At 53.0% G+C, this 14,286-nt stretch overlaps 1 long non-coding RNA gene across 1 annotated transcript in view; it reads right to left on the bottom strand.

The window, feature by feature from the left end:
* Window positions 1-14,286, bottom strand: part of LOC140421081 (uncharacterized) — a 72,417-nt gene that overhangs the window by 48,895 nt on the left and 9,236 nt on the right. Inside the window, exon 2 of the long non-coding RNA XR_011946662.1 lies at window positions 3,490-3,554. This is a non-coding gene — a long non-coding RNA (uncharacterized lncRNA). The remainder of the gene's footprint in view (window positions 1-3,489; window positions 3,555-14,286) is intronic.

The raw sequence follows: 14,286 nt of genomic DNA, 5'->3' as shown, positions 1-14,286 counted from the left end.
CATTCTGGTAAATCTCCTCTGCACCCTTTCCAATGCTTCCACATCCTTCCTATAATGCGGCGACCAGAATTGCACGCAATACTCCAAATGCGGCCGCACCAGAGTGTTGTATAGCTGCAACATGACCTCATGGCTCCTAAACTCAATCCCTCTACCAATAAAAGCTAACACACCGTACGCCTTCTTCACAACCCTCTCAACCTGGGTGGCAACTTTCAGGGATCTATGTACATGGACACCAAGATCTCTCTGCTCATCCACACTGCCAAGAATCTTACCATTAGCCCAGTACTCAGTCTTCCTGTTATTCCTTCCAAAATGAATCACCTCACACTTTTCTGCATTAAACTCCATTTGCCACCTCTCAGCCCAGCACTGCAGCTTATCTATGTCCCTCTGTAACTTGTAACATCCTTCCGCACTATCCACAACTCCACCGACTTTAGTGTCATCTGCAAATTTACTCACCCATCCTTCTACGCCCTCCTCCAGGTCATTTATAAAAATGACAAACAGCAGTGACCCCAAAACAGATCCTTGTGGTACATCACTAGTAACTGGACTCCAGTCTGAACATTTCCCATCAACCACCACCCTTTGTCTTCTTCCAGCTAGCCAATTTCTGATCCAAACTGCTAAATCACCCTGAATTCCATGCCTCCGTATTTTCTGCAGTAGCCTACCATGGGGAACCTTATCAAACGCTTTACTGAAATCCATATACATACATCAACTGCTTTACCCTCAGCCACCTGTTTGGTCACCTTCTCAAAGAACTCTATAAGGTTTGTGAGGCACGACCTACCCTTCACAAAACCGTGTTGACTATCTCTAATCAAATTATTCCTTTCCAGATGATTATACATCCTATCTCTGATAAACCTTTCCAAGATTTTTCCCACAACAGAAGTAAGGCTCACTGGTCTATAGTTACCGGGGTTATCTCTACTCCCCTTCTTGAACAAGGGGACTACATTTGCTATCCTCCAGTCTTCTGGCACTATTCCTGTAGACAAATATGACTTAAAGATCAAGGCCAAAGGCTCAGCAATCTCCTCCCTAGCTTCCCAGAGAATCCTAGGATAAATCCCATCTGGTTCAGTGACTTATCTATTTTCACACTTTCCAGAATTGCTAACACCTCCTCCTGATGAACCTCAAGCCCTTCTAGTCTAGTAGCCTGAAGCTCAGTATTCTCCTTGACAACATTGTCTTTTTCCTGTGTGAATACTGGCGAAAAATATTCATTTAGCACCTCTCCTATCTCCTTGGACTCCAAGCACAACTTCCCACTACTGTCCTTGACTGGCCCTACTCTTACCCTAGTCATTCTTTTATTCCTGACATACCTATAGAAAGCTTTAGGGTTATCCTTGATCCTACCTGCCGAAGACTTCTCATGTCCCCTCCTGGCTCTTCTTAGCTCTCTCTTTAGGTCCTTCCTAGCTAACTTGTAACTCTCGAGCGCCCTAACTGAACCTTCATGTCTCATCTTTACATAAGTCTCCTTCTTCCTCTTGACAAGTGTTTCGACTGCTTTAGTAAACCACGGTTCCCTCACTCGACCACTTCCTCCCTGCCTGGCAGGTACATACTTATCAAGGACACGCAGTAGCTGTTCCTTGAACAAGCTCCACATTTCCATTGTGCCCATCCCCTGCAATTTTCCTCTCCATCCGATGTATCCTAAGTCTTACCTCATCGCATCATAATTGCCTTTCCCCCAGATATAACTCTTGCCCTGCGGTATATACCTATCCCTTTCCATCACTAAAGTAAACGTAATCGAATTGTGGTCACTATCACCAAAGTGCTCACCTACCTCCAAATCTAACACCTGTCCTGGTTCATTACCCAGTACCAAATCCAATATGGCCTCACCTCTCGTTGGAATATCTACATACTGTGTCAGGAAACCCTCCTGCACACATGGGCCAAAAACGTACCCATCTAATGTACTCGAACTATAGCGTTTCCAATCAATATTTGGAAAGTTAAAATTCCCATAACAACTACCCTGTTGCTTTCGCTCCTATGCCGAATCATCTTTGCAATCCTCTCCTCTACATTTCTGGAACTTTTCGGAGGCCTATAGAAAACCCCTAACAGGGTGACCTCTCCTTTCCTGTTTCTAACCTCAGCCCATACTACCTCAGTAGACGAGTCCTCATCAAACGTCCTTTCTGCCACCGTAATACTTTCCTTGACTAACAATGCCACCCCTCGCCCTCTTTTACCACCTTCCCTGAGCTTGCTGAAATATCTAAATCCCGGCACCTGCAACAACCATTCCTGTCCCTGCTCTATCCATGTCTCCGAAATGGCCACAACATCGAAGTCCCAGGTACCAACCTGATAAGGCAAGTTCACCCACCTTATTCCGGATGCTCCTGGCATTGAAGAAGACACACTTTAAACCACCTTCCTGCCTGCCTGTACACTCCTGCAACTTTGAAACCCTACTCATGACCTCACTACTCTCAACCTCCTGTATACTGGAGCTACAATTCAGGTTCCCAAGCCGCTGCTGAACTAGTTTAAACCCTCCCGAAGAGCATTAGCAAATTTCTCCCCCAGAATATTGGTACCCCTCTGGTCCAGGTGCAGACCATCCCGTTTGTAGAGGTCCCACCGACCCCAGAATGAGACCCAATTATCCAGAAATCTGAAACCCTCCCTCCTGCACCATCCTTGTAGCCACGTGTTCAACTCCTCTCTCTCCCTATTCCTCGTCTCGCTATCACGTGGCACGGGTAACAACCCAGAGATAATAACACTGTTTGTCCTAGATCTAAGTTTCCACCCTAGCTCCCTGAATTCCTGCCTTACATCCCCATCCCTACCTATGTCGTTGATACCTATGTGGACCACGACTTGGGGCTGCTCCCCCTCCCCCTTAAGGATCCCGAAAACACGATCTGAGACATCACGCAACCTGGCACCTGGGAGGCAACATACCAACCGTGAGTCTCTCTCGTTCCCACAGAATCTCCTATCTATCCCCCTAACTATGGAGTCTCCAATGACTAATGCTCTACTCCTCTCCCCCCTTCCCTTCTGAGCAACAGGGACAGACTCTGTGCCAGAGACCTGTACCCCATGGCTTAACCCTGGTAAGTCGTCGTCCCCAACAGTATCCAAAGCGGTATACTTGTTAATAAGGGGAACGGCCAGAGGGGATCCCTGTACTGACTGCTTCCTCCCAGCCCCTCTCACCGTCACCCATCTATCTTTATTCTTCCGAGTAACTACATCCCTGAAGCTTCTATCTATGACCAACTCTGCCTCCCGAATGAGCCGAAGTTCATCCAACTCCAGCTCCAGTTCCCTGACGCGGTTTCTGAGGAGCTGGAGATGGGTGCACTTCCCACAGATGAAATCAGCAGGGACACTGACGGCGTCCCTCACCTCAAACATTCTGCAGGATGAACATTGCACTACCTTCCCTGTCATCCCCTCTAGATAAAAAAAAAGAAAGAAAGAGCTTACCTGTTATTCACTCCCCTTCTCAGCAAGCACTCATTCAGCAACCTCTGCACCCCGCACGATAGCACCTGAGGGAAAATAAATAAAAACTACTTATCAGTCACCAGCCAATCCCTTACCTGCAGACTGTGATGTCACGGTTCAACTTTCCACTTCTACCTGCCCTCGAGCCTTCCTCTTGATCCTTACAGCAGTTGTGTTTTTTTGGTTAGAGGAGGGGATAGGAAGGGAAACACTGAAGAAGTGTTTCGGGTTTAAGTGTCACTTGACAAGAGCTCCTCCACAAACCACCTCCAAGTTAGGGTGAGCACACGGACGTATGCAAATTTCCCCTGCAATGGCCAATCAGCAGCTCTGCTCTACTGCCGGATGCTTGTCTTCACTTGAACAGCTAGGGTCGCTTGTTCAGGTACGCCTCCAAGTTAGGGTGAGCACACGGACGTATGCAAATTTCCCCTGCAATGGCCAATCAGCAGCTCCGCTCTACTGCCCTCTGCTGGATGCTTGTCTTCACTTCGTCCGCCAGCTCTACAGCAGACGACGCAACCTGGAAACGAAGATAGAGGCCATATTCTCAACTTGCGCTCAGGATGCAGCAGACCAGCTGCAGAACACCGCCAAACAGATGAGACAACAATACTATGCCACCTATATGCACACCAAGAACAGAAAGCTTGAGAAACTTGGCATCACCACCGGCAGCAACCAAGCCACCCCCGGTGCCACAGTAGAAAACAATACAGGGAAATCTATTGTCAACTTGTCAAACTACACCCTTCAACCAGACGAAATCGAAGTCCTCAGCAGAGGGCTCAATTTCTGCACCACCACCAAAATGGACCCCATCAGTCTCGCGGCAGACACAGAGGAATTCATCAGGAGAATGAGGCTCCGGGAATCTTCCACAGACCCCAAGAGGCCAACAGCGAACCCAAGCAGACTATCAATGAACCGGAACAGCAGACCGAGAGATCTGCGGTGTGGCAACCGAAGAGGAAAGAGTCGAATTGGACCCCTCCGGAAGGCCGCTGCCTTAGACTCGACATGTATGCTCAAGCCGTCAGGAGTCGCGTCAATGCCAGATTCATCAGTCGCATTCACAAGACAGCCCCGAACGTCACCCAAGCACAACGCAATGCCATCCACGCTCTCAAGACCAACCGCAGCATCGTCATCAAACCAGCAGACAAAGGAGGGGCCACTGTTGTACTCAACAGAACGGACTACTGCAAAGAAGTATACCGACAACTGAACAACCAAGAACACTACAGACAGTTACCCGCAGATCCGACCAAGGAACACATCCGCCAACTTAACAGACTGATCAAGACCTTGGATCCAGATCTTCAGAGCACCCTACGTGCTCTCATCCCACGTACTCCCCGCATTGGAGATCTCTACTGCCTCCCAAAAATACATAAGGCCAACACACCAGGCCGCCCTATCGTTTCAGGCAATGGGACCCTGTGTGAGAACCTCTCTGGCTACATCGAGGGCACCTTGAAACCCATCGTACAAGGTATGCCCAGCTTCTGTCGCGACACGACGGACTTCCTACAGAAACTCAGCACCCATGGACCAGTTGAACCAGGAACATTCCTTGTCACAATGGACGTCTCGGCACTCTACACCAGCATCCCCCATGACGATGGCATTGCTGCAACAACCTCAGTACTCAACACCGACAACTGCCAATCTCCAGACGCAATTCTGTAACTCATCCGCTTCATTCTGCATCACAACGTCTTCACCTTCGACAACAAGTTCTTCATCCAGACGCACGGAACAGCCATGGGGACCAAATTCGCACCCCAATACGCCAACATCTTCATGCACAAGTTTGAACAGGACCTACTCACCGCACAGGACCTTCAACCGACGTTATACACCAGATACATCGATGACGTTTTTTTCCTTTGGACCCACGGCGAAGAATCACTGAAATGACTACACGATGCCATTAATAAGTTCCATCCAACCATCAGACTCACCATGGACTACTCTCCAAAATCAGTTGCATTCTTGGACACACTCGTCTCCATCAAGGATGGTCACCTCAGCACTTCGCTTTACCGCAAACCCACGGATAACCTCATGATGCTCCACTTCTCCAGCTTCCACCCTAAACACATTAAAGAAGCCATCCCCTATGGACAAGCGCTCCGTATACACAGGATCTGCTCAGACGAGGAGGAGCGTAACAGACATCTACAGACGTTGAAAGATGCACTGGTACGAACGGGATATGGCAGTCGACTCATCGATCGACAGTTCCAACGCGCCACAGCGAAAAACCGCACCGACCTCCTCAGAAGACAAACATGGGACACAACCAACAGAATACCCTTCGTCGTCCAGCACTTCCCCGGAGCGGAGAAACTACGTCATCTTCTTCACAGCCTTCAACACGTCATTGATGACGATGAACATCTTGCCAAGGTCATCCCCACACCCCCACTACTTGCCTTCAAACAACCACGCAACCTCAAACAAACCATTGTTTGCAGCAAACTACCCAGTCTTCAGAACAGTGACCACGACACCACACAACCCTGCCATGGCAATCTCTGCAAGACGTGCCAGATCATTGACATGGATACCACTATTACACGCGAGAACACCACCCACCAGGTACGTGGTATGTACTCGTGCGACTCGGCCAACGTTGTCTACCTCATACGCTGCAGGAAAGGATGTCCCGAAGCGTGGTACATTGGCGAGACCAAGCAGACGCTGCGACAACGAATGAACGGACATCGCGCAACAATCACCAGGCAGGAATGTTCCCTTCCAGTCGGAGAACACTTCAGCAGTCAAGGGCATTCAGCCTTTGATCTCCGGGTAAGCGTTCTCCAAGGCGGCCTTCAGGACGCGCAACAACGCAGAATCGCCGAGCAGAAACTTATAGCCAAGTTCCGCACACATGAGTGCGGCCTCAACCGGGACCTGGGATTCATGTCACATTACATTCATCCCCCACCATCAGGCCTGCAAAATCCTACCAACTGTCCTGGCTTGATGCTCCGCTCTACTGCCCTCTGCTGGATGCTTGTCTTTACTTGAACAGCTAGGGTCTCTTGTTCAGGTACGCCTCCAAGTTAGGGTGAACACACAGACGTATGCAAATTTACCCAACAACGGCCAATCAGCAGGTCCGCTCTACTGCCCTCTGCTGGATGCTTGTCTTCACTTGAACAGCTAGGGTCTCTTGTTCAGGTACGCCTCCAAGTTAGGGTGAGAACACAGACGTATGCAAATTTCCCCTGCAACGGCCAATCAGCAGCTCCGCTCTACTGCCCTCTGCTGGATGCTTGTCTTTACTTGAACAGCTAGGGTCTCTTGTTCAGGTACGCCTCCAAGTTAGGGTGAGCACACAGGCGTATGCAAATTTCCCCTCCAACGGCCAATCAGCAGCTCTGCTCTACTGCCCTCTGCTGGATGCTTGTCTTCACATGAACAGCTAGGGTCTCTTGTTCAGGTACGCCTCCAAGTTAGGGTGAGCACACAGATGTATGCAAATTTCCCCTGCAACGGCCAATCAGCAGGTCCACTCTACTGCCCTCTGCTGGATGCTTGTCTTCACATGAACAGCTAGGGTCTCTTGTTCAGGTACGCCTCCAAGTTAGGGTGATCACACAGACGTATGCAAATTTCCCCTGTAACTTTTTTTTTCAAAAAAATATACTTTATTCATAAAATTTATCATAAGCATTACAGAAAACATTTCAAATTGTCTTGACTGTACATTTCCGGCAGAGTTACACATTGCCTTGACTTTTTTTCATTCAATTTTGATATTATCATACACATATCACTCTTTACATTACAATTCCTTCTTAAATATTTACAGTGTCATGTTTGTTTTATACATTAGAGTGTTGGTGGCCCAGACCGAGGGGGGTTTACACTGTTACCCGCCCCTCGGTGTACATTTGCTGGAAAGACCTTACACAGTGGTCTTTCCCCATTGCGCCTTGGCGGCAGCTGCCCCAAGCTTGAGTGCGTCCCTCAGCACGTAGTCCTGGACCTTGGAATGTGCCAGTCTGCAACACTCGATCGAGGACAATTCTTTGCACTGGAAGATCAGCAAGTTTCGGGCAGACCAAAGAGCGTCTTTCACCGAGTTGATGACCTTCCAGCAGCAGTTGATATTTGTCTCGGTGTGTCCCCCTGGAAACAGTCCGTAGTGCACAGAGTCCTGTGTCACAGATCTGTTCGGGATAAACCTTGACAAATACCACTGCATCTCTCTCCAGACCTTCTTTGCAAAGGCACATTCCACAAGGAGGTGTGTGACCGTCTCATTTCCCCCACAGCCACTCCGAGGGCAGCGTGCATTGGCGCAGAGCCTTCGGGTGTGCATGAAGAATCTGACAGGGAGGGCCCTTGTCACCACCAGCCAAGCTAGGTCTTGGTGCTTGTTTGAAAGTTCTGGTGATGAGGCGTTCTGCCAGATGACTCTGGCAGTCTGCTCAGGGAACCATCCAACGTCCTCCACGGTCTCCTTTTCCCTGAGGGCCTCGAGGACATTACGTGCTGACCACTGCTTCACTGTCTTGTGGTCAAAGGTGTTTTTCTTCAAAAACTTTTCCACGAAGGACAGGTGGTACGGTACGGTCCAACTACTTGGAGCGTTCCGCGGCAATGAGGCCAGGCCCATCCTTCGTAACACCGGGGACAGGTAGAACCTCAGTATGTAGTGACACTTGGTGTTTGCATACTGGGGGTCCACACACAGCTTGATGCAGCTGCACACAAAGGTGGCCAACAGGATGAGGGAGGCGTTGGGTACGTTCCGCCCTCCCTTCTCCAGAGGTTTGTACATGGTGTCCCTTCGGAAACGGTCCATCTTGGATCTCCAGATGAATTTGAAGATGGCCCGGGTGACTGCTGTGGGGTAGGGTCGGGTAATGGGCCAGACCTGCGCTACATGTAGTAACACCGAGAGTGCCTCACACCTGATGACCAGGGTTTTGCCCGCAATGGAGAGGGAGCGTTGCTCCCACCAGCCCAGTTTCTGCCTTGCCTTTGCTAAGCGCTCCTCCCAGGTTTTGGTGCATGCCCCAGCAGCTCCGAACCATATCCCCAGCACCTTCAGGTAATCTGACCTGACAGTGAAGGGGACAAAGGACCGGTTGGCCCAGATCCCAAAGAACATGGCCTCGCTCTTGCCACGGTTTACCTTGGCTCCCGAGGCCAGTTCAAACTGGTCGCAGGTGGTCAAGAGCCTGCGCACAGACGCAGGATCCGAGCAGAAGACGGCAACGTCGTCCATGTACAGGGAGGCCTGAACTTGCATGCCTCCACCTCAAACCTGATAGACTGGAACTCGATCCACAGGCCGCGGAGGCGAGAGAAATGTTTTCGCACTGGCTTCGATGCTTCAAGGCCTATCTCACCGCATCGTCTACGCCATCCGTCACGGACGAACAGAAACTGAGTCTTCTCCACGCACGGGTGAGCCATCGCATTTCTGTCCAGCTCGACGGCGGCGCGTCCTATACAGAGGCCCTCACACTACTCAAACGCATATGTGTACGGCCCGTGAACGAGGTCCACGCGCGACACATCTTCACCACTCGCCGCCAGCGCCCCGGGGAGTCGCTAGATGACTACCTACGTGACCTCAAAGCCCTCGCGCGCAACTTTAACTACCAGGCCATTACCAGGCCGTTACTCGCTATCCAAGACGTTTACGTGGCGGGGGTCCGATCGAACTATGTAAGACAGCTCGAAAAAGGGGCCCAGGACCTGGAGGACACGGTAACACTAGCTACCTCTCTGGAGGTCGCGTTTCAAAGCCTTACTGCGTTCCCCGCCGACCACGCGACCCCCTCGTGGGCCCTCGACCAGACACTACCCCAGGCTTGTGCCGTGCGGCCGCCCGCCCATCATGGGGGGCTGCCCTGCTATTTTTGCGGCCAGTCCCAACACCCCCGACAGCACTGCCTGACCCGCAACACGAACTGTAATAACTGCGGGCGAAAAGGACACTTCACCAAGGTCTGCCTGGCCAGGTCTAAAAACTCGAAGACCCGATCCGCAGACACACAGGCCCGCAGACCCCGCAAAGTGGCAGCGTGTCTGCCGACTCCGCCTCGTCACAACATGTGCGACTCATGGGGCCGCCATCTTGGCCATTCTCCCCCACGCGGCCAGCCACTTGCGATCCATGGGGGCCGCCATCTTAGACGCCATTGTCCTCACCGCCCGCCATGCTTGACCAACGGGGGCCACCACCTTGGCCGCCATCTGCTACACCGCCCGAGATGTACGAACGACATGGATAGCAGCCATCGCGGGGCTGCCCCAGTACCTCTGATCACGCTGCCGGCTACTCCCAGCTCAGCGCGGTCACCCTGGACCAGTCGCGACCGAAGCACCTCCGGAGCTCCATGATGGCCGTCCGGGTAAACGGGTACGAGACACCTTGGGCGCGATTCTCCACTCGCACGCCGGTTGGGAGAATCGCCTGGGCCGCCAGAATTTCCGGGGACACCGGTCCGACGCCCTCCCGCGATTCTACCAAGCGGCGGGAACGGCCCAGTCGAGTTTCGCGGGCCGCAGGCCCGAGGATCGCCGGAGACACCCAAAATGGCGATTCTCCGGCACCCCCGCTATTCTGAGGCCCGGATGGGCTGAGCGGCCAGGCCAAAACGGCGGGTTCCCCCTGGCGCCGTCCACACCTGGTCGCTGCAGTCGTGGGCGGTGCATGAACGCTGGGGGGGCGGCCTGTGGATAGCGAGGGGGGATCCTGCACCGGGCTTCACCTGCAATGTGGGGTGGCCCATGATCGGTGCCCACCGATCGTCGGGCCGTCCTCTCTGAAGGAGGACCTCCTTCCTTCTGCGGCCCCGCAAGATCCGTCCCCCATCTTCTTGCGGGGCGGGTTTGGACAGGACGGCAACCACGCATGCGCGGGTTGGCGCCGGCCAACCCGCGCATGCGCGGATGACGCCCGTTATGCGGCGCCGACCGCGTCATCTATGCGGCGCCGCTTTTACGCGGGCGACACGGCCTGGCGCGTGTAGATGACGCGGCCCCGATCCTGGCCCATTGTCAGGACCTGAATTGGTCGGGACCGGGGCCGTTCCGCGCCGTCGTGAACCTCGACGGCATTCACGACAGCGCGGCCACTTCGGCGTGGGAGTGGAGAATCCCGCCCCTTGCCTTTTCGACTCCGGGAGCACAGAGAGCTTCATTCACCCGGACATGGTAAGACGTTGTTCACTCCCAATATTTCCCGACGCGACAAACTACCTCCCTCGCCTCTGGGTTGCACTCGGTGCAATTCCAAGGGTGCACTCCTGCAACCCGAGCGCTCCAGGGTGCTGAGTACGCTAATTTTAAACTATATGTGCTCCCAGACCTCTGTGCTCCTCTCCTCTTAGGACTCGATTTTCAGTGCAACCTCAGGAGCCTAACTCTTAAATTCGGGGGGCCCCTGCCCCCGCTCACCATATGCAGCCTCGCGACCCTAAAAATCGACCCTGCCTCCCTCTTTGCGAACCTCACCGCCAATTGTAAGCCAATAGCCACCAGAAACAGGCAGTATAGTATGCAGGACAGGACGTTCATTAGGTCCGAGGTCCAGCGTCTCTTGCGGGAAGGGGGTCCTAGAAGCCAGCAATAGCCCCTGGAGAGCTCAGGTGGTGCTCGTCAAGACCGGGGAAAAGTTCCGGATGGTGGTTGATTACAGCCAGACCATTAACCTCTTTACGCAACTCGATGCGTACCCCCTTCCCCGGATTGCAGACATAGTAAATCAGATCGCGCACTACCACGTGTTCTCTACGGTAGATCTGAAGTCTGCATATCACCAGCTCCCAATCCGCCCGGAGGACCGCCACTACACTGTGTTTGAGGCAGATGGCCGCCTTTTCTATTTCCTCTGGGTCCCCTTTGGCGTCACAAACATGGTTTTGGTGTTCCAACGAGCAATGGACCGAATGGTGGACCAGTACGAGCTGCGGGCCACGTTTCCGTACTTGGACAATGTAACCATCTGCGGCCATGATCAGCAGGACCACGACGCCAACCTCCACCGATTTCTCCAAACCGCCCAAAAACTCAACCTCACCTACAACAAGGAGAAATGCGTTTTCCGCACAACCAGGCTAGCCATCCTCGGCTACGTCATGGAAAACGGGATCCTAGGGCCCGACCCTGACCGTATGTGCTCCCTCCTCCAATTCCCTCTCCCTCACTGCCCCAACGCCCTGAAGAGGTGCCTTGGATTTTTCTCCTATTACGCCCAGTGGGTCCCCCAGTATGCGGACAAAGTCTGCCCACTATTTAAGGCCACTATTTTTCCACTGGCAGCCGAGGCTCGCCAGGCCTTCAACTGCATCAAGGCGGGCATCGCCAAAGCTGCAATGCGCGTGGTGGACGAATCTGCACCCTTCCAGGTGGAGAGCGATGCCTCAGAGGTCGCTCTCGCCGCCACTCTCAACCAAGCAGGCAGACCGGTAGCGTTCTTTTCCCGCACCCTCACCACCTCTGAAATTCGACACTCCTCGGTCGAAAAAGAAGCCAAAGCCATCGTGGAAGCCGTACGGCACTGGAGGCACTACCTCGCTGGTAGGAGGTTTACCCTCATCACCGACCAATTATGCCTTTATGTTTGACAATATGCAGCGGGGCAAGATCAAGAATGACAAGATCTTGAGGTGGAGGATCGAACTCTCCACCTATAACTACGATATAGTATATCGTCCTGGGAAGCTTAACGAGCCCCCAGATGCCCTGTCCCATGGCACGTGCGCCAGCGCGCAAGATGACCGATTACGTACTATCCATGACGACCTCTGCCACCCGAGAGTCACCCGGCTTGCCCACTACATCAAGGTCCACAACCTGCCCTACTCCATCGAGGAGGTCAAAGCTGTAACCAGAGACTGCCAAATCTGTGCGGAGTGTAAACCGCACTTCTATCGACCGGATAAGGCCCACCTGGTAAAGGCATCCCGGCCCTTTGAATGCCTTGGTATCGATTTCAAAGGGCCCCTCCTCTCCAATAATCGCAACACGTACTTCCTGAACATCATCGACGAGTTCTCCCGTTTTCCGTTCCCCAATCCCTGCCCCGATATGACCACTCCCACAGTCATCAAAGCCCTGCATAGTGTCTTCACCCTGTTTGGTTTCCCCAGTTATGTCCACAGCGACAGGGGCTCATCGTTCATGAGTGACGAACTGCGTCAGTACCTGCTCAGTAAGGGCATCGCCTCGAGCAGGACTACCAGCTATAACTCCAGGGGAAACGGGCAGGTGGAGAGGCAGAACACGACGGTCTGGAAGACCGTCCTACTGACCCTACCGTCCAGGAACCTCCCGGCTTCTCACTCGCAGGAGGTCCTCCCCGATGCGCTCCACTCTATTAGGTCCCTCCTTTGCACAGCCACAAACCAGACCCCTCATGACTGCTTGTTTGTTTTACCTAGGGGAGCTGCCTCAGGGGCCTCTCTTCCGCCCTGGCTGATGACACCGGGTCCCGTCCTCCTCCGAAAACATGTTCAGAGCCATAAGATCGACCCGCTGGTAGAGAGGGTCCAGCTCCTGCACTCCAACCCACACTATGCGTATATCAGACACCCCGATGGCCGGCTGGATACCGTCCCCCTCTGGGACCTGGCGCCCACAGGCTCCGACACCATGACCACTACTGCATCCCCCACACTAGGTCCCATCCAACCTCCCATGTTCAGCGCCCCTACCCCTATCCAACCTCCATGTTCAGCGCCCCTACCCCGATATGGTTCTCGCGCTCCCTCCCACCCGCTGCACCGGTCCACAGGAATGAAGCTCCGGAAGAGCCGCTCCAGGAGTCCATGCCTGTGCCTGCTCCGGGCTCAGCTCCACAGCCACCCGAAACGGCTGCAACACCAGTGCTTCGGTGGTCGCAACGTACGATCCGGGCACCAGACTGACTGAATCTGTAAACCCGTCACCCCCGCCGGACTTCATTTTTTAAACAGGGGGTGAATGTGGTGTATGGAACTACTGTTAATTCACCAGTGCACTGTGATATCATGTTACTGCTGTATCGTGGTACGTTATGTGTTTAACCCTGTGGGCTCCACCTATGGTCCATTGTACTGCTTCACCCACAGGGGGATATGTCGGGGCATGTACGGGCTCGCCCATGGCTCCACCGCTTACAGGAAGTATAAAGGCAGCTGACATGCGGGGCCGCATTCATTGTTGTACCGGTCACATGCCGGCTCAGTTCTAAGCTGATTAAAACCATGGTTTACTTCTCAATGTGTCTCTCAGTGAATTGATGGTCGCATCAATCATTTTGTCTACTTTGTGGAAATAGGCCTTGGGGATGAAGATCGGTATGGATCTCAACAGGAAGAGGAACGTCTGCACCCTTCCCGCCAGGGAAAGCGGGAGTGCATCCCATCTCTGTAGGTCCTTTTTTGCTTCCTCCGCCAGACTGGTCAGATTCCACTTGTGGATCTGTGTCCATTCATGGACTCTCTAGACCCCCAGGTAAGGGAATTTGTTTCGGGCTGGTTTGTATGGTAGTCCCTCCAGCTCTGACCCTCCCCCCCCATTCGGGTTCACTGGGAATGCCTGGCTCTTGCCCAGGTTGAGTTTGTAGCCCGCGAAAGCTCCAAACTCTCTCAGAACTTGCATGATTGCTTTCATGCCATTCTGTGGGTCCGAAATGTAGAAGAGCAGATCATCTGCATAGAGTGACACGGTGCTTTCTGCCCCTCTTTGGATACCCTTCCAGCTTTCGCGTCTCACAGAGCGCTCGCCAGTGGTTCGATTGCCAGGGAGAACAAGAGC

The sequence above is a fragment of the Scyliorhinus torazame genome, chromosome 5, assembly GCF_047496885.1.
Source record: "Scyliorhinus torazame isolate Kashiwa2021f chromosome 5, sScyTor2.1, whole genome shotgun sequence".
NCBI lineage: Eukaryota > Metazoa > Chordata > Chondrichthyes > Carcharhiniformes > Scyliorhinidae > Scyliorhinus > Scyliorhinus torazame.
This window is presented reverse-complemented; position numbering and strand designations above follow the sequence as displayed.